This window comes from Dermacentor andersoni, chromosome 5, assembly GCF_023375885.2.
Source record: "Dermacentor andersoni chromosome 5, qqDerAnde1_hic_scaffold, whole genome shotgun sequence".
Lineage (NCBI taxonomy): Eukaryota > Metazoa > Arthropoda > Arachnida > Ixodida > Ixodidae > Dermacentor > Dermacentor andersoni.
The window spans coordinates 79,184,086-79,211,222 of record NC_092818.1 but is presented as its reverse complement, the minus strand read 5'-3'; the positions used below and the strand labels follow the sequence as shown (position 1 = coordinate 79,211,222).

The window sequence follows — 27,137 nt, the reverse complement described above, 5'->3', positions numbered from 1 at the left end:
TATCTGCAAGCTCAATGTTGCATGCTAACGCTTAACGCGCGCAGAAGGCGTATAAAGCGTGACATGTCACGTTTTATACGCCCTCTGCGCATGTTAGGCGTTAGCATGTAACACGCATATAGCGACCCTCGTGCACGGTTCGCCAATTCGTCGTGTACTCTGTCGAGGCACTGTCGCGCCATATTCATTTGATCTGTTCACACAAATTTCCTTAATTGGGTATACGTTGTCGTGTTCACGACTGAGCGTTTGAAATCGTTATGCGTCTCCTAATTAGCACTGTATCGCGTGATGCTGCACCGATATTACAAAATGCCGTTCTTCTGGGTACTTCGACATGCAGGCGAACGCGGGGCACGGTAAACGAGTCGCTGTATTTTAGCTCCCATGCTTGCGACACCACCTTGTCCTTCTTGAGCCTGCGTAGCGGAAGTATGGTTCAGCCGTGTCAGTTGCTGCGCCGTGCAAGGGCGCACCGAACGAGGAAAACACGTGACTCTTGGGAATGAACACCGTCGCAGCAGCTCATATATTTCGCCACGCAGACAAACGGAATCACGCTCGCTGGCTTCGCCGCAGTGTCCCTGAATAGATGTGCGGTGGAGCCGATGCAACACAGCTACTTACAGTGGCTGTGCACATAGCTGGGAGAAGCACCTCGCGGTGACTGCTGCTATATCTGAACATGCATGCATGCATGACCAATGAGCGCGTCATTGCGAGTTTACGATGTGGCTCACGGGACCTTTCTATATATACCGAGTGCGTGCGCTTGAATTTCGCGGTTCAAGGTTATACGGTAGCGCGTCCCGTCACGTGTTTGGCTAGTTTCCTCTCGGTGCAGCAGATTCGTGGACTATAGGAAGAACAACATCCGGACGACGCTGTAAAACAGCGGCTTGCTGCAGCAACGACGGGAGTTTTCGGCGCTTCATTTACATGGCGGGTGAACAACACTTTCCCAATGCAGAATCCGGCGGCGTTACTGCTTCCGGCGAGCATGTTTACCGCCTACGCCACGCATAATCAGCAATTACAGCGCCACCAGCGGCAGCAAGCGACCCCAGCACGCAAGCCACTCACAATTGTTGCATAACAGACAATTATCATGCTATACACGTGTAATGACATTACCCACATCCACCCTCGCTTTCGTGATGACTGTGTTACGGCAATAACTGTTAAAGAAGCTTTTTTCCATATTTACTGGCGTTCGTTATGTGCTTCACTGTCAAGTTTATCATTTACACATTTATCGGCAGATATTAGTAGGAAATATAATTTTGTTTGTCCCCACTGTCCCCGTCGTCATCGGTATCATCGTCATGGATGATAACAACATGATCTATGTTATTGACAACGTACGCCCTCCATGTTATTATCTTCCATGTACGGTGGGCCAGGTCATCACTCTTTTGTGTAGCACTCAACTAACAAGGGCTATCGATCGTGCCTATGTACCTGCGCAATTTCTTCTAAATGAGTGCGGTTTTCGTGTTTCCTTTTTTTCGTGAAAACTTGTCCCTTTAGTTCTTTAACCATATTAAATTTCCGAAGAGAGTGGACCCTCGCAGGTCAAGCACTGCGGTCTTCGCCAGACCACGATGTACACAGACGGATAATTTTGGGGGCCAGCCAATCACCTACATTTGAGGTGTTTGTTGTACGCATCGGCATGGAAAATATCAACAGCAAGTATATGTTCCCTGCTGAGAAATAGAGAGCGACTAGAACCTTCTGATCGAGGATTAAAGGCGACGTATATTGATTGCAATATATACTATAGCAATGCTAAGATGGTCCGCGCTTTCGCGGTGTGTTCGCATATAAATGAATCGCGCAAAGATTGGCTGCACTGGAACCGTCAAAAATTGTTAATGTTTCAGCGATGCGTCCGTGTGGCAGCTGCGGCAGACTTCATGATAACAGCGGCATCCCTAGAAAGTAATTAGGGACAAAACACGAAAAAGAAAAAAAAATACAATCGATTACCTTTTTGTGACACTCAACACGTGCCACTTTCTCTGTCAAAAGAAAATCTCTCTCTCATTCTCTCTCTCTCTCTCTCTTTCTGCCTCGCTTTATCTTTGATTGGGAAATATCTGACCAAGAGGCAAGCTGCTTAACGTACCCGGCCAACTGCGCAAATAAATTTTGCCGGCCTTTACGCCGTCGCCCTCCATGACCCGCCGAGAGCTTTGGTTGACTACCTTTTATTCTTTTTTTGTAGAACGAACAGAATGTGAACAATAGGCACAGCCTGTGGTTAAACTACCCAAGATGCACTTTCTTGCCACCGCGCATGCGCGCCCTCTGAACAGGGGAGGGTCCCGAGCACGACTGGCGGGCACGTGTAACAACGCCCTCGCTGGCGGCGGCGGCGAGCACACAGACGCAGGGAAGCCACATGTGCCCCGGCATACGGCGCAGCCATTGGCTGGCCGGGCGGGCGCGTGAGCGTAGCTTATGGGATGCTCGCGGGAAGCCAAGCCGCGTCGCGGGAGAGCCCCCCCGGACGTGGCCGTGGGGACGCGCGGCGCCATGACTAATGGTCTGCGCCTCTTCTCGATAAGCTTCCTCCGTGCGGCCGGACTTGGACGCGCAAGGCCGGCCGCGACGACGCCGACGCCGCCGCGAAATGCCGCGCGAAAGATGGATTTCCCCGACGAATGCGCGGACCCCCCAGCCACTGGATTGTGGATCACGCCGACGGAATGAAGGATCTGGGGTCGCATCGCGCGGGTCGCCGAGCTTCGCCCATGCAGCCGATACACACACGCGCGCGCGCACGGCTGGGTGCTGGGAGTATGGATGCGAAGAAGCGATCTGAAGAGGAAGCGCGATCGTGGAGGCGCCGCCGTTGGGCATCTCGGATATTATAAGAAGCGAAAGACGCGTATACACGTTAGAGAGAGCCAGGCCCAAACTGGCCAATCTGGTTTGCCTTTGGTGGCTGCTTGTGATGCTGCTGCTGCTGCGACTGGTAAAGAAATTTTGAAGTGCTATCGCGGGCATCGGCACTGTAACAGTCACTCGTGTGAGGCGCATACATAATAACCTTACGCTCATAAAGGCATGTGCGGGCACATCAGTTGGCTTGCCGTATTTACGTGCAAGTTATGCGGCGCGCAGGTACGAAGGACGAGAAGCACTTGGGACAATTGCTTATCCCGTTTTCTTTCCGTGTTTCCGTGAACAATGCATAACATACAAGTAAACAAGTCTGAGGTTCGTGTTAGCCTGCACTAGCGTCAGTGATGAAGTTTCACCGCAGTTTCTCAAAGGTTCCTTCTTCAAAGAGTTTCGCGATGCGACTGACCGACTGACACGTCATGGTTCACAGCAGAGCCAGTGTTTCATTAAGTTTTCCGAAACTTTTGCAGGCGCATTCAAGGACATGCATATATTGCATGCAGCCGATATATTTAGCTGTGAATTTCACATGCGACTTTGCCGTCGCTAAGAAGTTGCGCCTTATGCCCCCTTCATCTACAAGCTGAAGAATTGCGGGTTTTCTGTAGGAACGCTTCGTATACAGTAGTACAGCGCACTCAGTAAAAGTGTTAACGGTTTGGTGCGAACACGTGAACCGTCTGCATGCAGTGCCCAAAACGTCTAAACTTCACGGATGAGATCTATAAGCAGCTCCCTCTGCCAACAAACTGGACCCATAGCCGCTTCTATTGGAGGTCAGCATAACTACAGCAAGATCAGGGTCATTCAGTACTATTTAAAAAAGGGGGTATTGAAGGACCCTGGTAACACTCTCAAACTATTAAAAAAACGCCATTGAAACGGTCTGCTGGTCAAGCTACTGCCAGAGAACGCGGCGTTCGAGTTTAATGGTATTCAGGAAGGAGCAAGTTGGTAGTTGCATATGTCTTGAATCAAAGCGAGAAGGATACAGACACACTGTGTCATGTTGCTAAATGCTTTCTTCCCATGGAATTGAGGAGTAAGAGTTTCAAAAAGCAATTTTCTTCTTACATGAGCGGGTATAGATGGCTGGTTCTGAGGCCTGTCAGAGGCCTGTAATAAAGACCATGTCGCACGTTATAATGTATGGAACTCTGACAAGAAATCTATTATAAAAGTTTCGGTTTTCGAAAACAGTCTTGCAGTTCACTCGAGCGACGAGATTTATGCTTATCATCACGGTGACCTCTCGGTCGAAGTTGCCAGACGTTCGCTGTCGAATAATTCGATAAGTTAGTGCTGGTGTATCGCCACGTTATGATTTACAAGTTATGCCAGTTCATTTTCTCGCACAGCGGTTTTAAAGGTGTTGTCATCTCTGTACCTACACATGGCGGAATAAGGATACAAAAATCACCTGTTGCAGCATCTAAGTCACCGGTGCACATGGCGATCGGCTGAGCTTTGAAAGGCGGGGTATAGCAGACTACGGTGTGAGTTGGAACCTCTGCAGCACTTAAAGCTCTAGTCGTGCTTTGTTCCATGCTTTCCTCGGCTCTAATGGCCGCTGGCCTACCATAAACGTACTACCGGCATTTCACACCATAAATTAATTTGCAGCAATCCGGGCCGGTACAGTGCGACACAACTTTATTAGGAATGCCTGCAGAACGGTTAGCCTTCCCCTGTAAGGGAAGGCCGGTACAGTGCAAAAATTCCTTATGACCCTATCACTATTCCCTTCCTGTTATCCAGCGCTTTTTGCCGGCCGGCCCTGGCGTATGACAAGCCGTGAAAAGTAACTGCAGGGCCTAAATAACATCGTTGCATTATTTCGACCCATAATTACGAACGTATATGCTGCTCGAAGCTCTCGATGTGCCTGGGCGCAGCAAAGCTCGTTATAATCAGCGGCTCGGAGCATACCATCATCGGCGTGGAGAGAGGCAAATAGAGAGAAGGCAGGGATGTTAAGCAGAAAAGTGATTGCTTGGCTACCCTACGCTATGGGAACGGAAAAGATGGAACCAACTATAATATAGAGAGGGTGAAATCAATGAGGAAGGGGTAAACGCCCAGAGGCTTCCCTAAACCTGAACGCCCTTCAAGTTGCATATAGCATCCAGACACGCCGCGACCGCACGCGAGCACCAGCCACGCGCACGTCACGACCATCCGCGGAAATAACGAGCCTATAGCGATTGCGGCTGCAAGGACGGCCACTGCGCAGACAAGCCAAATCAAGCGAGCCCCCACTTATCGCCCGCTGGAGCCACAAGAGCCGCTGAGGCCGCGGGAGAAGAAAGGAGGGAAGTGGAGTGGGAGGGTGGCATCCAGCGGGCTCAATCCTTTCCGCCGCAGACGTGCCAGGAATTATGGGCGCCCATTAGGAGCGGCATCTGCTGCGGGTTCCAGCCCCTCGCCTCACCGCAACACTTTTAGCGCAAGCCCGCCGCCAGCTACTGTATACTAAAACGGTGCATCGCTAGCGTGAACCGCGGCCGACGTCAGCCAATGTAGGATTGAATTCTCGGGCTAAGCGGAAGCATGGAGGAGTGGCTGTCTCGATTGGCCGGAGCTGCGGACACCGTACAGTTCGGCGTCCTGATTGGTCGTTCGACCACCAGCTACTTTCGAGTGCGATCAGCTTTCCGTGTTCGACAGCTGCAGCTCGTCTTGCTTTGAGCACTGCTCTCGCCTGTACAACAGTGCACGGTATTAGTGAGACAGGGGGCAACAGCGCGCTGGCGGTGCCGGGATGAAGAAACGACGCGTGGCAGCGAGCTTGTACCCAGTGCCAGCGGGAGGTTCTTTATGGCCTCTTAGAGATGCTGCTCCCTAGGCTGGTACACTGCCTCCACCTTGCGCACTAATTCTGTCGTGAGAGGGGCTCGGGACTCGAGCGTGTAGGAGAAGAACCCGAGACCGTTTTCCAGCTCGCCTCCCCCCTCGACCGCGCCTGGTGCCTCCCCCTTTTCTTTAGAGGCACGAAGCGTTTGGCACGCTCGATTAATCAAGACGACGGGGACGACGGCTGCGCGTGAAACACCCCGCGACGGGGGTCGCCCCGGAATTAATCAAGCCGGCGCGACTCCGAGTCGCTCTCCGGGGCGAAGGTACTAACGGCGAGGCAGATGGCCTGTTGCTCAGTAGTTAAGTGCAATGATTTCATTCCCGTGCGAAGCTGCGCAATAAAGATGGCGCTCGTGAACAGCCAGGTGCTCGGTCGGCGTCATAAGTTTGCGAAACCGCGGGATTGGTGAAAGCACTTTCACTTCGTTACTTAAGGTATATACTGTCTGTTATTACATACTTATTAATGTCATTAAACGTTTAACTGATCTGTTGCTATCTTTATTTATCGTCTTTTTTCGTTTCTGCTATTGTTTTTTGCTGCCAGAACACAGACAAAAAAGTAGCAGGGTGCTTTCTACCTGGATCTCTTTACAGCTACTCATTTATAGAACAAAACAGAGTATAATTTGTATATTTCCGTAGATTGGGCCCCAAGCAGCCTCGCTTTCGTATTTTGAGCCTGCACTATAAATATCTATGACGTGACACCACGTGGTGACCTGCACCACGCAGAAGGATAAACACACGTCGTAGCTGAAGCGGGTCTACACGCGCAGTAACTTCTACGCCACGTCTGCCACAGATGAGGGTCACCTCAGGCCGTTAAATAGTGTAATTGTTTTCTGTTTGCCAATGCAATGCAACGTTATGCTGGTGGCCATCTTCGTGTTTGTGTTGTCGAAAGTTGAAGGAGATTCCTATTAATTGAAACTGGCGGTAGAATGGCACATACCATCAAGGGGAACTGGCCGACAAGTGGCGCCGACACATTTAAAATAACTAAGAATAAAAACGAAGCCTTTATAAAATTTGCCACATTGCCTTGCACGGGTACGCGAGAGCACATGTTTCCTCCGCGGCAAAGAGCCAGGAATGAAATGGGCAAATTTATAGCATTTCACTAACCGCTTCACGTAGATTCCAACACGTGCGTTGGTTCTGCGTAATCTTGTCTTTGTTTATGTTTTACAAAAGTTGTGTTCAACGCTTGTGTGTACTGTTTAATATTCATTATGCAGCTACGCTTACGTAGCGCAGGCCGCGCAATCATTATTGTTTCTTTTTTTCTTTTCTATGCCCACTATAATTTCTGACGATTCGGTGCTGTCACTGCATGAGGCCTATACATACTTTGTATACTGTATACAAATTTATAAACCACGGATCGAAGCTATTTCATCGTATTGGGACTTTCGCACGTGCTTTCGCGCAGGATGAATTCCGTCGGTTAAAAAAAAAAAAAATTCGCCCCGTTGAACGACCACACTGTAAAATAATTTACACCCTTAACAGTGAAGAAGGGTGTAAATGTGTGTATAACTCACACCCTTATGGTGTCAGTTATATAAATCACACCCGAAGGGACTGAGTTGTAGACACATTTACACCCTTTCTCATTTTCAAGGGTGTAAATTATTTTACAGTGCACAAGGATCAAAATCGTCACTAAGCGGTGTACCTGGAAAACATTTGTTTCTTTGTTTATTCGGCATCATATACAACTAATATATGTCCTGAACTTCCCAATCGGCAAGCGTAAGAGCCCAAGTCCAAATGTAATCTAAACTAAATCCGCGGCTTCTGTATTCACCGTCGTATAACATGCCAGTCAAGAGCGTCTCTCGGGCGCAACCTTCAGCACATCCAGGAGCGATACCGGGCTCGGCAATCGGCTACACGTGACGTTGTTATACATGCTAAAGCAGTATAGCCACGTGAGCATGTTGATAGAGGAGGGAGGAAGTGCATGCGATATAAAAGTGAAAAACTGCGACAGCAGTTTTCACTTTTCACTCTCTGGTAATGTGCAGCAACACGCAGCAACACAGCCTTGCAGCAAACTTAACGTCACAGTTGGGGAATCTTTGCGAAATGCTTTATTGCTTCAGTACGTTCACTCTGCCTCATGTGATCATATACCTTAATCGGTAACTAAATTATCGTGCGTGGGGTAGCCGGTGATACAACAGCCGCCAACAATTTCAGCAGAGATGATTGATCGAATTAATTCACGCAGTCAATCAGTCACTTTCAATTTAAGTCACCATGAGACATATAGTGGTTCAAGGAACAAGATTTGTTTTTCATTTAGTTTTCTCTTCTTTTTCCTTCTTTTTTTATTTTTGATGTACTCCCACGTCGTCATTTGCAGTACGTTGACTGGGGACGAATCAGTCGGCACGAAAGCATCGCAATTTTTAAACATATTTAATGGGTAATGTTATTGGACTTACTGAACCTTCCTCGGCCATGCTTCGATCCTCTAACTTGCAAATGTTGCATCCATCTTCCGGGCTACCTTAGGTTTAAAAATGGTTATGTTATGGCATTTCTCTATGGCATAGCGAAAAAATCACCTTAAGCTCCAATTTTCTTGCCATAACAATCCTTATCGCGTTAATGTTGTGAAGGCTGCAGCGGTGTACAATGCGATGATCAGTCACTGTGACATACAGACGGAGTTTTTGTTTCTTTAATATATATAGCCTTTTCTCCTTCCCCTCAAGAACCACTTCGCAATTTCTCCCTCACAGCAAGCGTTTTATGCACACACGCGGGTCAATCCTATACGTCATTACAAGAGCTGCCTTCGATCACTTGCTTCTTTTTCTATGAGCTTTCCATTCATTACAAGAGCACTAATGTAATAAAAGAAACAAAAAAAGAGACAAGAAAAAGCACTTATTGCATCTGCCGGTAACGGCAGCGAGGTTGATTGTTAGGTGTCTCCAATTTAAATACATATATACACAAAAGCTCTATATAAGAGTATACAATCGACGAACAAATGCATCGATAGTTCACAGGTATACTTCATTTCGTATATGAAAGACATGAACAGCAGCTGGCTGTCACAGTTTCAAGTTTTCATTTTTCCTCTCTCTCTCTCTCTCTCTCTCTCTGAGACACCAGGGGCAATATTTATATTAGACTAGACTGTGTAGTCCCGTGGAGCACGCATACAGGTAAGCCCCTAATTTGCATCGAAGCGAACCGCATATTAATAAAACTTGTGCGACGCATGCATTGAATCCGGAGGCCTTGTTTATTATTATCGCCATCGTGTCTGTCTTTGCATCATTAATAGATCGTTTTAGCTATCGCTGAACCTGAAGGAAAAAAGAAAACGCGATAACACTGTATACGCCACTGAAAGCTATATCGTATAAGCCGTAGACGATTCTCGAAGCCGTGGCCTTCGTGCGCTAAACAAAAAAATTCGAAGAAATTCAAAAAGCAGTCGAGGAGAACATCCCGGCAGGAAAAAGGAAAAGGCTCTCCGAATCGCGTGCACGGGCGCTCTTAACCGCTTAAAGCTTTTAATATTTTCCTACGAGACCGGCCGTCGCCGCCGCCGTTCTGTCTGGCTTCATTTTCATATCGCCCGCTTGATTGCGCAGTATGCCGAAACGTGGGCCTATACGCCGGGGAGCGTGACTTCTCGTGCGTCGAACACAAAGCCGTTACATTGTCCCCCTTCCTGATGAGCTTATCGGCTTCCCTTGAACCTACTGCGCGCAGTCAGCCGTTGCTCGCGTGGCAGCTGCAATATGGACACGTTTTTAATAAGCGCTCTAATGGCTCTGTTTGCTTTCCACCTGCCCGCGGGTTCTAAACGCCTGGCGGTGTCCCTCTTCTTCTTTCTGTGTCTCCTCCTTTCCATTTTTTTCCGCACTCCGCGGAGCATACTTTCTTTTTAGAGCCTTCTTCTTGTCTTTTTTTTTTAATTTTTTTTCCCTCTCGTTCTGAAGTATACGTGGCACGACTTCGGGAACAATTGTTTTCTTTTTTTTTTCATATTGCAAAGCATTGACGCTGATGAAGAAAAACGCAGGGCGTATTGACAAACAACCCACAGAGAAACGATGGAATTTTAGATCGTGACGCAGCGAAGAAAAAACAAGCGCCTGCGCAGAGATACCCACGAGGCTTTCTGAGAAACGAAGATGTTAAAAAGGTCAGTGCGTCATCCTGCATGGGTGCGTACTTTAAAACCGTTACATGCTTAAAGGGTTGCCTCTGCTTTTGTCTTGATCTCGCAAAGGCTATTTTTTTTTTACAGGTATTCACAAAGCGCTTCTTTTCTGCCATATGGAGCGGCTCGTGAAAAACACAGCTTACACTGCGCAGAACTCCGAGTGGGAATCGGATGCGGAACTTTGAACAATACTACGTTTGAACACGATCAGTATGTCCTGCTAGCTTAAACGCGAACCACGATGAGATTGCAGTTATATATATGGGACGGGTATGCCAGTCCCAGTTTATCGTCTTCTGTGTCCGCAACGTTCAAGCGTTTTCTCGGCACAGCAGTGACGCTCAGTCACGTATTTAGTTAGTTAACTGTAGTTGGCTAACTAGATAGCTGGTTAGTTGGTTTTACGTGGCAACTAACGATCACGTTATTAAAGATAGCGCGTTGGAGGTGCCTGCAGTTTCACTGGCTCATCCATCGTCGTTGTAGCTCGCCGTGCTTCGAAAGCTGTTCTGTGACGCATCTTAGCAATCCATTCGATGGATATATATATATATATATATATATATATATATATATATATATATATATATATATATATATATATATATATATATATATATATATATATATATATATATAGTGTGTGTGTGTGTGTGTGTGTGTGTGTGTGTGTGTGTGTGTGTGTGTGTGTGTGTGTGTGCAAGTTATTACTGCATCAGCATCCATTTATTTATATGTATATGACTAGAAGTGGGTATAAAAAATGAGGCATAAGTCTATAGGCAATAATTTTACCACCGGATCCTGTGATTTATGTGCAGTGTTTGGCACGCACGCACACGCACGCAGACTCGCATGCGCGTGCACACGCACTTTTGCATGTGTACCTGTGTCTTTCTCGTGTTTTTGTTTTTATTATTTTCATCTATGTTAGGATAACGCAAATTGCGTTTGAGTTTAGCTTTCCTGCACGGTCCTTATTTGGGCGCGCTCTTGGTTCCTTTCCGAGTAATATGACGCTACGAGCTTTTGAGGGTATAATCTGCCTAAATTTTACGTTCTGCCTCCTACCACGTATAATCAGAAGTTTAGTAGTCTGATAAACAGAACATATCAAAATAACATATGTCAACAAATTACTCCTAAAGTGTGGCGTAACAAGAAGTGAAAACAGAGAGCGCTGAAAAGCTGCACATAGAAATGAACGCAAACGAATCGCTAGCAATCCGCGAGTTATCCGCGAGTTCCGCTGCATATAGTATGGTTTAACTAATCTGCAATGTAGTGCCAGGGAGCGCGCCTCTATTGTGCATAGTAAAGCAATAAATCATGGCATAAAAGCTTTACGAACAATGTTACCTCCTAGCTACATCTACAGCACACGGTTATCTTAATTGATGGATTGAGTGAATGGAATTAAATAAAACAGAACGCAAATTGAAAGCCCAAATTGTAGCGATGTTGGGTCTAAGTATCGAATGCCAAGGAATGGATTTGAAAATATTTCGTTATATCGCAGTTTTCTTAAATATTTTGCTTTTCACAGAACGTTTATTTATTTATTTATTTATTTATTTATATATTTATTTATTTATTTATTTATCTATTTATTTACTTATTTATTTCGATACCTTCAAGGTCCGAAGGCGTTACAGAAGGGAGTAGAGAACAATATGCAGAGTGAACAGAACAAAATATCTGATTGTGATTCTCACTGTTTCATTACAAGCACGACTTTGTCCTTTTTTTGCTTCACTCTTCAGATTTATTCGGCGACTCCTGCAAGCTATAACAAAAACTATGCCGAGATTGGTATTTCCGCGTTCTTATTTAAGATAACTGCTTCGAGTACGTACGCTGAAGGACTGCGTTTTTTCGATACCTCTCGATCTGCGTGCTCTTTCAAGACGACGTCGCAGAACGTGCTTCATGGTTATTTATTTTTGTGCTTTTTTTTTAAACAAGTGTCAACGTCGAGTACGCTGCGGTAGACTGGTCTATTGCTGTAAACTTCATTTCTATCCACACTACTATTTCATTCATTGCCCAATCTATTGCTGCGCAGAGGCCGGTGACAAGTCAGTTGCGAGTATACTTCCACATCCATCACAATAAGTATACATCAATCAACAGCGCACAAGGAACAAACGCCTTCGTAACTAAATATAAGTTCAAGAGAAATGTTATGCAGTAGTCGCGTCGGTGCGGCCACTATATACAACGGCAACGGGCACACAATACGCGGTGATTATTCGACGCAAGTGTGCGTTAAAAACACATGCAACAAAGTGTTCCAAGTCGCGTACACAGTCAATTCTGACCTCCGCATTCATAAATGCATCTCAACTTGAAGCCCATGCTTGACTTGACTTATATGACGCCTGGCACGTGCGCGCTGAAGATGCCCATTGCGGTTTCTTCGGCGGGTTCACGGCAGGCGTCGTTTAAATCGAGTCAAGCAAGGGCTTCAAGTTAAATGTGATTACGAACACAAGGGTGAGACATGAGTTGTTCATATTACAGCCGCGCCGTCTCTCCTTTCTGCGGCGAAGGTTTGGAAGCAAGCGGGCTCAGCCGTGTTCACCGTAATTGTGGTCGCTCGCTGTTTGTCCCGCCAACTAGTCATATACGCACAAATTGTGGTCCATTTATGTCTTGAAATTTTCAAGAACCTTGAGTTAGAATAACCTGAGTCTTAATATAACATGCCATCTTGTTTTTTTTAATTGCTAAAGAAGGATATATAAAGTGACTTATTCGCCCTATATTCTGCATTAAATGTGTCAATCTCGATAATTGTTGTCTGTGTTGCTCGCATCTTTTGCATGAGTTTTTAGTTATGTTTCGTTTGGGACCTTTAAACAATATTTCACGGTCCTGGAAGTTGCTTACGATTACGATTCGTACATCTTAAGTTGACATAAACTGCAAATTTTGAGCCTGCACGGTTGTTTAATGCTTTCTTTTTTAAATCTAACAACCACATTGCAAAGCGCGATTTAGCTCATTTATCCAGAATTGTTTCTTGTTTTGTGACACTGTTACAAAATGAAGATGAAATGAGAGAAAACAATCGTGTTGATTACGAAACTATTCATGACGGGATATAGATGTACATGCGCCCGGCATTCTACAGGTTTCTATGGCTACGACTTGTGCGCATAACGCCATCATTTCTGCACCCAAGTCGCAGCTTCTTTATTTCATTATGATATATGTACGTTCGCCGAGCAAATGTCTATGAGAATAGGTACCTTTTTAGCCATACCTGGCGAACAGTCTACGGTTCAAAGCGCACTGCACCTTGCAGCAATCGATATGCATCACTCGCCAGCGTTTGTCACAACATTGCACGTTTGCGGAGAGCTAAACAAAACAGAATATTGGTGGCGCATATATCGTTTGGAGAGGACTGGTGAGGTTAATGTGTTTAGCAGTCTATATTAGGTCGATGTGTAATTGCTGGATATGTTTTATATGTTACGATGTATATTACGAACAGCGGCACATACCTAGTTGGTACGCATACCCTGCCGTAGAAATCAGCCGCATTGCTCAGCTATTTTTCTCCTTCCCAAAAATTGACTGCTCATATTGAAATTATATCTATGCATAAAACATGCGTACTTAAGGTCTTCCTCATTTGCCAATATAAATGACTATGGGAAATCTGCAAAAATCCGTTCGAAACTTACGAACCGCAAATGCATTGAAGGTAAATAACTCGCTGGTGATTTTTGTCCTCGCGTGCTATGTGTACTTTATATAGCTCAATGGACAAATCCATCTAAAAAATCAATACAAGCACACCATTTGCGGTTGACCTTTATTGTTCTACTAGGGCTGAAGGTTAAGGGTGGCTGTCTCAATGGCGTCTACGCTTTTGAGGATGGCATTGAACGCTCCAATGACAGAGTCACATGACACAACCGCATCGCATCCACTTCGAGCTATAACGCACGTCAGAAAGAAAACTTCCGTTCGCGTCGTGATGTTGCTTTCCTTCTGAGAATCCTCATGTGGCGGCTGACATTCGTTCGCAGCCGCCGACGCCTCTATGACCTGCAGTTCCTGTTATTTCATAAGTACACCGGCTGGAAGGCCGTAGTCCACATCATTACGCACGACGTACAGCGCGTGCGGGCAAAAGCATGTTCTGCATTCTCGACACCTTTTGTCCATCAGTCATGCGCGCCGTACAGCATGTATACTTCATCACGTTTCTGTTAGATCCCACGCCGGCGCCGTCGCGGAATTGTGGGCGTGAGCACCGCTATAACGCGAAAGAATGAGAAATAAGCAAGAACATGCCTAATGTAAAAAGCTTCGTTTTTCTATACGCCCATGTCTATGTTCTCCCACTCGGAAGCTTTCGCCGGGGGAGTGACGCGCTGTTGGCCAGGAGCAGCTGCGGTAACAGCCGGAGAATGCGCGCACTTGCACACGCTCGACGGCGGCCTCTGAGAGCGTGTGTGTTGAAGAGCTGTGTATATACAGGCGGAGGCCAACTTGCCGGGCTGCACGCGTTTTTCTGCACGCTGTTCTGCGCATCGTCTATGCCTGCGTGTGTGTGTGTGTGTGTCTTTCTTCTATCGTTTTCTTTACATTTCCTATTTTCCTTGCGCCTCGCTTTTCCTTGTGGGCGTCCGGGGGGGAGACGCACACGGAACAGCGGCACTGCAGAGGGCGGCAGCTGCGCAACGGCACTGCCTGTATGCTCGCTCGCACGCCTTCTTTTACGCGTTCGCTCGTTTAGTCCCTATACTGTACTGGCTTTTTTCTTTTCTTTTTTGTTCTTCTTTCGCCCATCGCGCGCTCCTTCAACGCGCCGCGAACACAATCCCGGCAGATGTTTCTCGGTTGCGCCGCAGCGCTCGCAGCACGCGTGCGAGACCTCGCATCCTGCGCCCGCGTTCGCCGCATGCGTTGCCGTCCTTCCTGCGGCGATGCTGCCGCCGCCGCGATGCGCGCCAGCCACGTTCGCTTCCCAGAAACTGACGCCACGGTTCGCGAGCAACCGCGAGGGTGTCCGGGAGCGTCGCGCGAAAGCAAAGACATATGAAATGTCGCCGCTTGCGGCCGTAAATGTGCGCGGATCCTTGAGCCCTTATATATATGACAGACGATTTGAGATACGCCGTGGGGGAGGGCTCCATAGATAAATTTTTCAACTCAGCAGCGCTACGGCGTAGCTAGCCACTGCGGGTAATAGAAACAACCTATCGAATGTCTAATGACACCTCACAAGCTGATTGCTACCATCTCTATAAGCTCTCCTTTCATTTGTAAAACAGCTACGCATATCGTTTATGCAAGGTATGCAAAGTCATTAGCCCGCAAAGTCCTGTAGAGTGTGTATAGGCTGTCTGTTGAAATTGTCTATGCAGACAGCGTGTTAGCTGTACAGGATTAACAGAGTCGTAACTCTGTTAATCTGCAATAAGCTGAAGAGAGCACGTGCAGTGCGTCAGTATAGGAACTGTATTCACGGTGTGTGTGTGTACCGCACATTGGACGGATCACTAGTAGTCACTGTATAGTTTTGTACCGTCACCTCATTTGTCCCTTTTCCTTCCCCTGTCTCTCCCTAACCCTTTGACCCAGTTCAGGAGTAGCAGGTCAGAGACAGGCTTCTATGGCCGATCTCTCTACCTTTCCGATCTTTAAACTTCTTTCTCTCTCTTTACATAGTCACTGTATACAGCAAATATAGATTTTTCGTAAAGACGACCTAAGATTGAAAAAGGGCGCCTGGATGTACACGATATGCCGGCGATATACTGTTGGCTGTTGTCACGGTTCACTTTTTTTAAAGACGGTGTATTCACGGCTTTGTGCACCTAGAAATTACAACTTGCAAGGCACAGTTAGCGCTGTCGCTCTAACAATGGTACTGAAAAAAAAAAAAACGTAAGTAATCGAACCTGTTAGAATTTAACTTACAAGACTTACTTTACAAGATTGCGAGAATGTCTCACTGCAGAAAAGAAAAAGAAAAAGAAAGGAAATGAAAAAGAAAGGAAAAACCGCCGTGATGGGAAGCACTGCGACATGCAGGTCATTATCGGGCCATTACCTCGGTCTTGGAATGCAGAGTAAACTAAACGACATAAGAAAACTATAAGAAAAGTAGTACGATATATGCCACACAGCCAAGCGCCTGCTCGATGACGCTGCAGAATATTTGATATGTAAGCGAATACTAGAAGGCAGAGTTCAAGCAAATGTCAGCCGCAGAAATCACAGAGATATAATGCAAATCGCTACCATGCGCATCTTCCAGAAAGAGAGCCGAGGCGGAATTACTAAGGACATCCAAGACGTAAACGAAGTGATGAAACAAAACATAAAGCACGAACATTTTAAAGATAATCCGTGAGCTTTTTGAGGAAGCTGCTTGTAGGCTGTTCGATTCTTCTCCGGATAGGATCGCGAGTTATCTTATTCATTGTTTGACACCGGAATCAAAGGTAACACAAACACTTTGGGCGTGCATGTACTGAATTACTGTCAGTGTACTTGCTGATCATTTTATTTCTTTACATTAAAGCTTTTAGAACCATCAGGCTCTTGCAGTAACCGTTCTAGGTCGAATAAATTTGTGGTATCATTGCCTGTCTCACACTGAAACCAGCAAAACAAGGTCAATGATAGTAAGGTTCACTTTAGCATAGTATACCTATTATTCGATTGTATCTTTGTATTACGAATCAACAAAATGTATATATTTGAACCTGGTTCTTTTCTACAAATGAATGTAGAAAATCTTTATAGAAGGACGCCATTAAGAAGTCTTTCCTTTGGTTTATTACGACAAATAGATTTTTGAGAGCCTGTCGTTGAATCGTAGCTGTCTGACGTTTTTTTTTTTTTTATATATATATATACAGCAGCACCGAAAGCAGTGTTGTGGCTAAGGGCGGTCCCTGTTCAGTTTTAGCCCCACATTGCCCAATTCTTTTGCGGAATGATGTCTAGCGGTACAGCGTATTAAGGATCAAGTAACCATCGCTTACGATGAAATTTTCAAGGTCAATACATGGGCCGACTGATGGGAACACACTGTAGGCCAAAAGTTGGATGAACAGAGGCAACGTGGACCAGACAGGCTGGCGGACATTTCGATAGGCGGACCTATCGAAACGTCGGCCAGCCCCTCTGAGCCACCTTACCTCTGCTCATCCAACTTATATCCCGTTGTACACGCTGGAGCAAAACAGGGGTAATTGGAGATCGATGGGAGAGGCCTTCGTCCTGCAGAGGACGTAAATGATAGGCTGATGATGATGAACCGTTGCGTTACAGAACTCCCAAAATACACCGACGACTTTCGAAGCCTCTGTATTTTTTATTCACCAAGTCCTCAGATACTGAGAACCTATGCGGCTTGCTCTCGGAGTGGCTTCTATATTTACTGCGCAAAGCAAGCTACAAGTGGCACGGCCATATGGAAGTGTAGCTGTACCACGTCTGACTCGCGGAAAAAAACTGCCGCACGCGTTCCTCGCGTTTATTCTTTTTCCTCGGCACGTTTTCAGAGCCGTGACCTGCTTCTCCCGGAGTGCGGCGGCAATTTATTCCATCGCCAAACATCGCGGCAGTCGAGCGCGTGGCACCGTCTAGCCGGAGTCCCGGGCCGCGCCACCGACCTGTCAGCGAGAGTGCGTTGATTGCGGTCGAGCTTGCGCGGACTGTGTCCTGCAGCAGGTCGCTGGGGCGACGACACTGCATGCAGGAGCCGCCGGCAACGCCACCGCGAGACGTCGTTCGATGATATGCGGCCGCTGAAAGGCTGCACCGGTTAACGGTGTTGCGGCATGCCTCGTTCGCAAATAAAGGCTGCGTGTGAGCACGCGCGGGCATTTCTTGCGTGAGTTACGTAGCAACCCTGTATTGTGTATACGGGAGTCAGCTACGCGCGTATTTTCGTAACGCTATAGCTAATCGACGTGGCGAGTAAACGCGAAGCATACGGGACGCGTGCGTGCCGCGGACGAAGAGACACGGAAGGAAAAACGTTGAGGCAGCCTAGATCGACGGAGCCGCTGTGAAACATTTTTGAAGGTGCGCGTGCCTCACCGGATCCGCCATGCCCTTGGTAACTCTGTAACTGACGTTGCTCGAGAACATCACGCAGATCTGGAGATGATATACTCCCTTGCCCCTCAACCTCAACCACTGCACCTTTTTCATAGGGTGGAAATATTTAGGCACTTGCGATCATAAGAAAAAAAAAAGAAAATTATTTTGTAGAGAGAGAGAGAGAGAGAGGAAGAGGGGTAAGGCAGGGAGGTTAACCAGATGGGTAGATACGGTTTGCTACCCTACGCTGGGAAGAGAGGGGAGGGGAGGTAAAGTGATAGCAAAGTAGAAATAAAGAAAGAAAGGAGCATAGACGTGCAATCACAGTCAAGTACGTTTGCTTGGAAGCTAACGCGCTCTTTACTTCGTAAAGGAAGCAATGGAGCGCTGATGACCAGGGCTGATACCACTGTCTGCGCGATGTTTGTCCTGGGGGGGGGGGGGGGGGGGGGTAGCTTGCAAAACCACCTTTGTTTTATACTCTGCTGTCTCTAAGGCGTGGTGGTGGAGTTTATGTCGACGACCGCGGGTTGCATGCGCTGTGCGAACGAAAACGTCCACTGTGGGTTTTCTGCATCGTTGTTGTTTAATAATCGTTAAGAAACGGGAAGGTAAAGTATAGATACGAACCGGCTATACCAACGCACATTTATGAAATTGAGGCTATCCACTTTCTCATATAACGCACATGCTTTTTTCACATCCACATCCACATACTAAATCCACAGGGGAAAAGGAAATTCACATATGAACGAGACAAAAAAAAAACGTTATACCGTTAACTGCTAGAAGCGTCTCTTCATGCTCGGCGAAGACATTTTCGTTGAGAGTATACGTTGTGGTTTCAAAGCACCTTCAAGGCCAGATAAACGGGTCGCTCACGTAGCATCTTTGAGGGTGAGCACACACGCAATAAATATATTTAAAAAATAAGAATCTAAATATGAAGGTCTTAAAACTTAAACATAAATTCTGGGGTATTACTTGCCAAAACCACAATCTGATCATGATTCGCACGCCGTAGGGAAGGACTCCGGATAAATTTCGACCGCCTGGTGTTCTTTAACGTGCAGCTAAATCTAAGCAAACGATCCCTTTTGCGTTTCGCCCTCATCGAAATTCGGCTTCCAGCGGCCGGGATCCAGCCCGCGTCTTATGTCTCAGCAGCGTAACGTCACAAGGGCTACCGCAACGGGTATCGTGTATACAGGTACTTACGGATGAAAAGCTATAGAGTGCCCGCACGTCCATGTTATAACCATGCAATCATATACATTTTACATAACTACTCATGGTATAACCAGAGACACTTAACGAGGAGTCGTGGGGGGGGAGGTCCGATCTCGAGGCAGAGTAGAAGCTTCGTGAAATGCCACGCACACTATATCTGAGAAAGTATGGGGCCGATGGTGTGGCTTCTGAGCCCGGCGTTCGCATTATAACGTTTTCCGCTCGTTCATCAATGCCACAAAAATTTTACTTTCCGAACCCTCTTGGAATGGAGAAGGTCATTCTCCATTCTTGGCGCATAAGGGTAGACAAAAAGAAAGAAAACTGAGAACTACAGCGCGATTTACAGGCCACAGCGGAAAGTCGGACATTGCTTTGCTAAGTCATTACTTCACAAAGTGAGAACATGGTTTTTGTGCGCAGAGTGTAACCGCCGATACGAGCTAGTCTATACTGTGTTTTGATGTATCAGCTCGGCAAATTGCTACTCAGTGCTTGCATGAAAGCAACATTCAAGGAGGTTTTAAAAAAAATACCTTGCCAACATTATGCTCTCTGGTCAAACGCCTGCCTTATGTGATTGCAAGCATCTTGCGAAATGAGATAAGCTGCTACCTTCACCATAAGAGGGGGAAATTCACATTGTTGATAAGTCTTGCATACACATGATGATTTGTTTATTTAGGTGTGACATGTATATCCGATGGGCGTCTATCATATTTCACAGAAATTTCAGCTGTTGAAGGGCTCTGCGAGAACGGCGGTTTACGTCGATACTCTTGAACGACCTTCCGGTTGAGGCTCCCTTGTGCCATGTATAGCACGAACCACAACGGCAGGGCTCCCCGCGGGCCATTATTTGCTGCTTTTGGCATTCGCGTTTTATCGGAATTGTCGTGTTCGACGTCTCTTGTTCGTATTCGTAAGCTGCCTACTCTTCCTGAAACATTTATGTTTCATTTCATGGTCCACACTATGATAATCATGCCCTGTCTTTGCTCACTCTTCCTGCGAACAGGACACTACCGGAGAGCTTTAGCCACATGAAGTTATGTACATTAATAGTTGTTTACCAATGAGCTGCATCGTCGATATGGCCATGAAAATCTCTTATTCCGACCATCTATAGTTGTGCACGGAATCCAACTCGAAAGACGATGTGCATAGATAGGGACAGACAATAGAAGAAGAGACAAGGAGATTAACCAGAGGATATGTGCGGTTGGCTACTCTGTACCGGGGAAGGGGTGCGAAAGATGAGAAAAAAGAACAGAAAAAAAAAAAACGATAAGCAACTTTCTATTGAGAGTGTGGAATTAACAGCCATTAGCTGTAACACATGATATATGCACAAAAGTAAACGTTTCTTCGCATTACGCACACTTGCAGCTCTAGGGGGAAGGGGGGGCGGGGTCGTTTTGTATGTGTCCACCTAGTGGGCATGTCCATCTCGTCTGTTTATGAAGATCTGGTTGGCTCGGCCGGGGCATGCATCACAAGGAGACAGGTTCCTCCGGCAAATCAGCAATTCACCAGCGGACGAAATGGACATGTTCACCAGGTGGACCCTTACAGAATACCCTCCCCCCCACCCCCCCTTGAAACGACATCGGGACAACATTGGTTCTGTTCAGATCTCTTGTTTTCCTTCCTTTACTCGACCTGTGACATTTCTTTCTATCTGATATTTGCATTGTCGCATGCGTCATTCCCACACGAAAAGGAGCAGACATAGCGATTGTAAAGTGAGTAAACACCGTGTTCTGGTAGAACGATCATTCACTCGCCTCTTCACTCAAGCGGTATCGAGTGACATCGAGTGACTCGATGTCGTCGAGTGATTCGATCACACGAGGCACTCAATGCCCACCTCACTCGCTGCTCCGTACGGAGCAGCGGGCGAAGTGGACATCGAGGCACTCTATATAGCTTCCTGTCGAGGCCCGCTCGTGTGAGCATGAGCACCCGAGGCGTTCTCACCCGGAGATGTGCGCACGCTTGAAATACAGTATACGGTGGTCAACAGCAGACATTTAATAGCCTTGCTTCTTCTAAGGATAACCGGTGTTCGTGTACATAGCAGCAGACAGCCTGCGGGCAGGTCAGCTTCTCTCGCACGGGTGCCTCCAGTGTGCCATGGTGTAATTAATGTGCCGTTGTGCGGCCGCGTGATAACCTTGCGTATATCGCCGGCGATGACAAATTGAAGTGACCCGTTTGGTATCAGATCGATAGCTCGGATGCATCAGGTTGACGACAGCAGATTCATCTTGCTTTTCGCATGCATCTACTGGTCGCTGCAGACATATCTCTGTTGCACTTGGTCGCACACGTGCTTTTTTTTTTCTCTCTCTCTCTCTCTGTTCAATTTGTGACGCAAGAAATAGCAGGTATACAAGCGTAAATAGGCGTATGTGGCAATAAGAACGAGAATACCGCAATTTTAACTCTCCACGTGCACACATTTGATGCAGTCTTTTTTCGCTGTAAATGCTATATACCTGCAAAGAGAAAGCTCGTCGCGAAGCGCGATTGGATCGTCTTGCCAGCGGGACGCGTCACTGAGATTTACGTCACCCTGAAGATCACGCGAAGCGACGTTCTGAAAACTTGAGTAATGTATGCGTCGCAGCAATCGACATGTAGAATATGATACTATGCGGCCGGCAGCAATTATCGTATTGCGTGTTGTTCGTGATATTTTTTTTTTTTTTTTTATGGAGCAGCGAAGCGTTTCCGTCTGCCCTTTAAGCCATCACCTTATGCTAAAGCATTACACAGTCTCGGCGCACAAGCGGCGTCAACTCGCGCAGCACGCACGAACGCGGCCGCAGGTCCACACAACGACCTCACAACTTGACAGCCAAATAATCCTACAGGGACTGCAAGCGCGCACTGATAGCGTGTCGCTATCCATTGCAAAGCGCTGCGAAGGGGGCAGTTGCCAATCGCCGTCACAAAGGCCGAGTCAATTTCGATAGCATCGCACACACACACACACACACACGAACATACGCGCTCGCGCGCTGATCGCTTTTTTTTTTTTTTTTTTTTTTTTCTGACGGACAGGCGAGAGAGTGCCTGCACGAGCGTATGTGGTTGGGCCGCCGGAGCGCGCGTTTGCCGCTTCGCGCGCTGGCAGCTCGGCCAAGGTCAGCACTCGTATTTCTTTCGCCGCCGAACTGGATTACGTCCTCAATAGGCGAGATTCTTTGGTCCACGGCGACGCAGGCACCACGGATTGCCGGCGGACGAGCTAGCTCTCTTGAAGCGGCTAGCGCCGGCGGTGGTTGGGCGGCCTTGCGCTTCAAGAGCATAAAAAAGAAAAATATAGGAGGGGGTCCCTATAGCCCTCATGCGCACGAAGGCAACAACTGCACGTCAGCAGCAGCAGCTGCTGCTGTAGCGGTGAGGTTTTCTGAGAGAGAGAGAGAGAGAGGGTATCGTACAGAGAGAGCGTGTTGAGGGACGAGGAATCGGAACGAAACGGGCAGCCGAAGCGGCGATTGAACAAGAGTGGGTGCGAGAAAGCGCGTTTCCTTTCTGCCTGCTTAACGTGCGCGAAATTTCGAAACCACCACCACCGACGACGCCGACGTCTGGCCTCCCCCCCTTGCTGCTGCTGCTGCTGCTGCTGGCGAGCAGATCACACAATACGAGCACGCGCGCGCGGGAAGCTTGAGCAGCGCACTGCCCTCGTACGCAACGCGTCGGCCGACAACTGGCCCGAGCTATAGAGATGCTCGCGCGCGAGCGGCTAACACGTCTCGTCTTTGGGAAGGGGGCCGCTCATGCCCGCCTCCTGCGGAGAACAAAAGGGACGTTAGGGTGTCGAGAAGAACAGCAGCAGTCCGAATGCTCGCAGACGTGAAGCAAAACTGCAAACGGCGTACCGGGCCGGGGAACGCGCGTACGCTGAGCACACTTCGGTCCTGCAGCTTGCCCGGCCGCCTATAACGCGCTGAGCATCCAAACAACAAAAAAGTAGAGCTTGTGCTCGGCGGGCGGGCGGGTGGACTGGGTTCGTGCTCGCAACGCGCGTCTTCGGCCTCTGCCAACGCAACGCGCGGCGCAGACGAAGGGGATGCGAGGGGAACCAGTTTTTCCTGAGAAGTGCACCAACCAGTCGGCCCGTCCGAGTGACGTTTAAGAGAAGGGGGACTCGCACTAATTGGGTTCGTGCCACTGATTCCGGCGCGCAGAGCGAGGCATGCGTGGCTCCACGCGGCGGCGGCGGCGTTTGGGTGTGGTCGGTGGCCCAGCGTGCATGCCTGCCTCGACGTGGGGTAGCCTAGCGCGCGCGTGACCCTCCTCGTCGTCGTCATAGTCGACCGCGGCGGGACGCCGACGTGTACCCCCCCCCCCCCCCCCCCCCCTCGTGGCCGTGGCTGGGACACAGGTTGCGCGCGCCCCCCAGCTGTTGTCCGTCTCGCTGGTACATTCGTGCACTGCCGCGAAAAGCCAGACCCGGTGTCGGCCAACCGAATACCGTGTTCGCAAAGCTGTCGGCACGTCAGAACGATCCGCAATTGGCTGTTCCCAAATAGCCCCCCGCTCGTCTCATCGTCGCCTATGGGAGGGAACCCCGACGTCCCGCGGTAACGACATGGGAGCAACGCTGCAATTCCGTAGCCCGATTGGTGGCATGTACCCGCTTCTGCAGCTTCCGCAACGCTGTACGGTATATTTAGTACAGACGTGCAACGTGTATAGGAGTTCGCTTCAAACCGCCGAATAACTCTGCCGCTGAGGCGCTGTTTCCGCTTCTTGGTTCCATGAGAGCTCGCGTCGGGTTCGTGCCGCCCAGGGCGTCAGCAGATCGGAAGACACCAGGAAAAAAAAAGAAAAAAGCTCACTGATAATGCATGAGGCGCGGCAGTTTTTAGAAACAAGACCCCTCTCCCACTACACGTTGCCCCTCTTCGTCGCGGTGTGGAAACAAAAATGCAGCAGGCATCATACAGGGCGGAGTGAATTGGGCCGGCCAAGCATGCAGGGGAAGCTTGACCTCACACACCCGCTGACTCAACGCTCACGCAGTTTAGTAACACTTTGTTCTTTTTATTTGAGATTAAAACCTTTTTTCGGTGATTTCGAGTTACGCAGGACGTCGGCTACATTGTTTCCAGTTTCAACTACACCCACGCACAGCTGAGGATTCTAAAGTGCACGCCGACGCGATGACAAGGATGACTCGCATTAGACGTGATATGAATAACTGATTTCTTGTGCCATGGTTACGCAGAAAGCAAACGAAGGCGGAAAATGTAGACACGGTGAACACAAGCGCCACCGCCTTTCAACACGTTTTAATCAAAAACAGACAAAACAAACAGACCACGTGTTACTATATATTCTGCCAGTTATGTTATTAAAGGGTTAGTTTAAAATCGGCGTTTGTATTAGCCTGCTGATCCCGTTCTCGTTTAGTTTATGTAGCCCTTATAACGCCAGCAATAAATTCAAACCAACTAACCCAACGTTCAGTACTTATAGATTATTTTGACAGATACCGGGCGCGTGGTATCTGCCACACGTGGACACATGCACTACTTATACTCGCAAGCTATATATGCATTGGCAGATGTGACTAATCGTAAGCGTTATCTATTTGTCCCGTCGCTGTAAACGTGACGATCCTGTGTTGCGGCGCACGCCAGTAGTCACATGTATGACGTAATTTAGGTTACCCATACACCGTCATGTTTCTAGTCGATTAGACCAACAAAGCTTCGCGACTCTCGGTCGCACATAGCAAACGTTACGGCATTTAATTACCACGATGAGTGAGCTATACACAAAGTGAGTTTGAAATGACGTACAGAGAATGTTTGGAGCTATAGGTAGCGGAAAGCTTTTTCTGCTGTTTACTTGTTTTTTGAGTTTGCTTGTTGTTTTTCTTTTCTGCTGTTTTACTTGCGCGAATCTGCGCAGCAACCAGATTCAGCGCAATACTGTGCACACTGCAACCCCGATAGTTTGAATAGCAGCGCGTCCACGAGTAGCTCCAAACGCGAAGTTTTTAGGGGCTCAGGATCCGCCAGAAAACCGAGTTATACTTCAAAATACAATCGCCGCAATGCGCCCCTGTGGTCAGTGGCCAAAAGGTGCCGCAAAATTACGTTCGTACATAATTCACTGTACCGGAAATCTTTGCGGTCAACTGCGCATTCTTTACTTCATCCTTTCTAGTTTTATTCTTGGTTTCTTGGTTTCACTTCAGAATGTATTACAAAATATATTGCGCCCACATCGGAGCACATAACGGTATTGCTAGATTATTTATATAGTTGAGAAGTGGCAGACTAAATGCCCTCCGGTCAAAAACATCACTATAATGTGCAATGACTAGCTTCCATTCTGAACAAGGGACCCATACGTCAAAGTAGAAAGATAGTTTTTTATTATTCTTATACATATATTTTTTGTGATTGTGTTATGAAACCCGATCCCACGTTGACATTGTCACGTGTCGGATTGTAACATCAATAAACCCACAAAAGTATGCAGAGAGAGAGAGAAAGAGACAAAAGAAAGTGGAAAGGCAGGGAGGTTAACCAGATGGGTAGATCCGGTGAGGCGCAACTATTATATGTGGCAAAGAATGTCATTAGTGCAGAAACCGACAAGTGACAGTCATACTGTGGGTCCCGTGTGACTTTGCGACGGGGGACATGATGTATAGTGTGCGTCTTGTTTTCAACAATAATAGAGCGCACTTCTACCTACGCAACGTAGTCGAATTCAAGTTATGTTCACTGTTCGGTTTTCCGCATTAAAAAGAAAAATGAAGAGCAACGAAACGGAAAGCATACACTGAAGCGTCAAGGGATTCCTTTGTATTTTCTCCCTGAAGATCACGCTATAGCCCTTAAAAAAAGCGGCCATAGAAATTTTGTTGCGTTTCTATAGACTTTAGTAGCATTCAGTAGACTTTCTGTTGAAGTATAGTTGAATGTCATAATTTGTGCAAGGGATACAGCGTCACCTCGATGGCCTACATAATACAGAGTTCTAAAAATAACGGGGCCGGGGGGGGGGGGGGGGGTAACTGCACCCGATTATATGCTTACCGACGGCTACAGTATAGCTGCGCGTTCAGGTCCACTATTCATATTGAGTTCAACAGAACGTGTCACTGTATAAGCGCTTGTCTGTCTTATAAAATACATATGTTTCGAACGTATGCGCTCGAAGCATGATTGAGGACACAATAATGTCATTGCACGAAAGCACCCATAATTACGGGATGTATTTTTCCAGCTCTCGCGCGCTTTCTTTAGAGCGTATGAGAACTAAAACTACAGCAGAGAAGAATCAGCCTGCTATTTCTCAGCATGCTCTAGAACGTCTCCATGGAATCTGTCGAGTTTAAGTCAATACTTTTAATGTTTGTTAATTTTGCCAGTTATTTATTCCCACAATACAAGAATACATTGTGTGGCTCAAGAAGACAAGGAACAATATTGAATTGATCCTATTCGCGTAACGCACATGTGTTTTTTTTTGCTACTTTTTAGGACTGATACAAGATAGCTAAAACACCCGTCATAACGTAGTACATCATATATGTATAAAGCCATAGATAATACGTGAAGTGGGACCGAATGGCTGTCACGTTGAATTCAATTCAATTCAATTTGAACCCTGTTCAAATTCAAATTCAATTCAACCCTGTCAGAGAGTTTATAAGAGGAGTACTGTTCCAGACGACAACTTTCTGGGGAAACACAACCAAAGCTATGCGCTCGCACACGCGGAGCTTCTGCTTTTGTGTTACTACGCCAAGCAGTGCCGATGTCTTGCTGGTGGTTTACAACATCAAGACGGCAAGTTGGGCCAGTTGGTTGGGATT

The 27,137-nt window shown here is 47.4% G+C and overlaps 1 protein-coding gene across 2 annotated transcripts in view; it reads right to left on the bottom strand.

The window, feature by feature from the left end:
* The window catches only part of lab (labial), a 102,748-nt gene that overhangs the window by 20,364 nt on the left and 55,247 nt on the right, over nt 1-27,137 (bottom strand). The window lies entirely within an intron of this gene.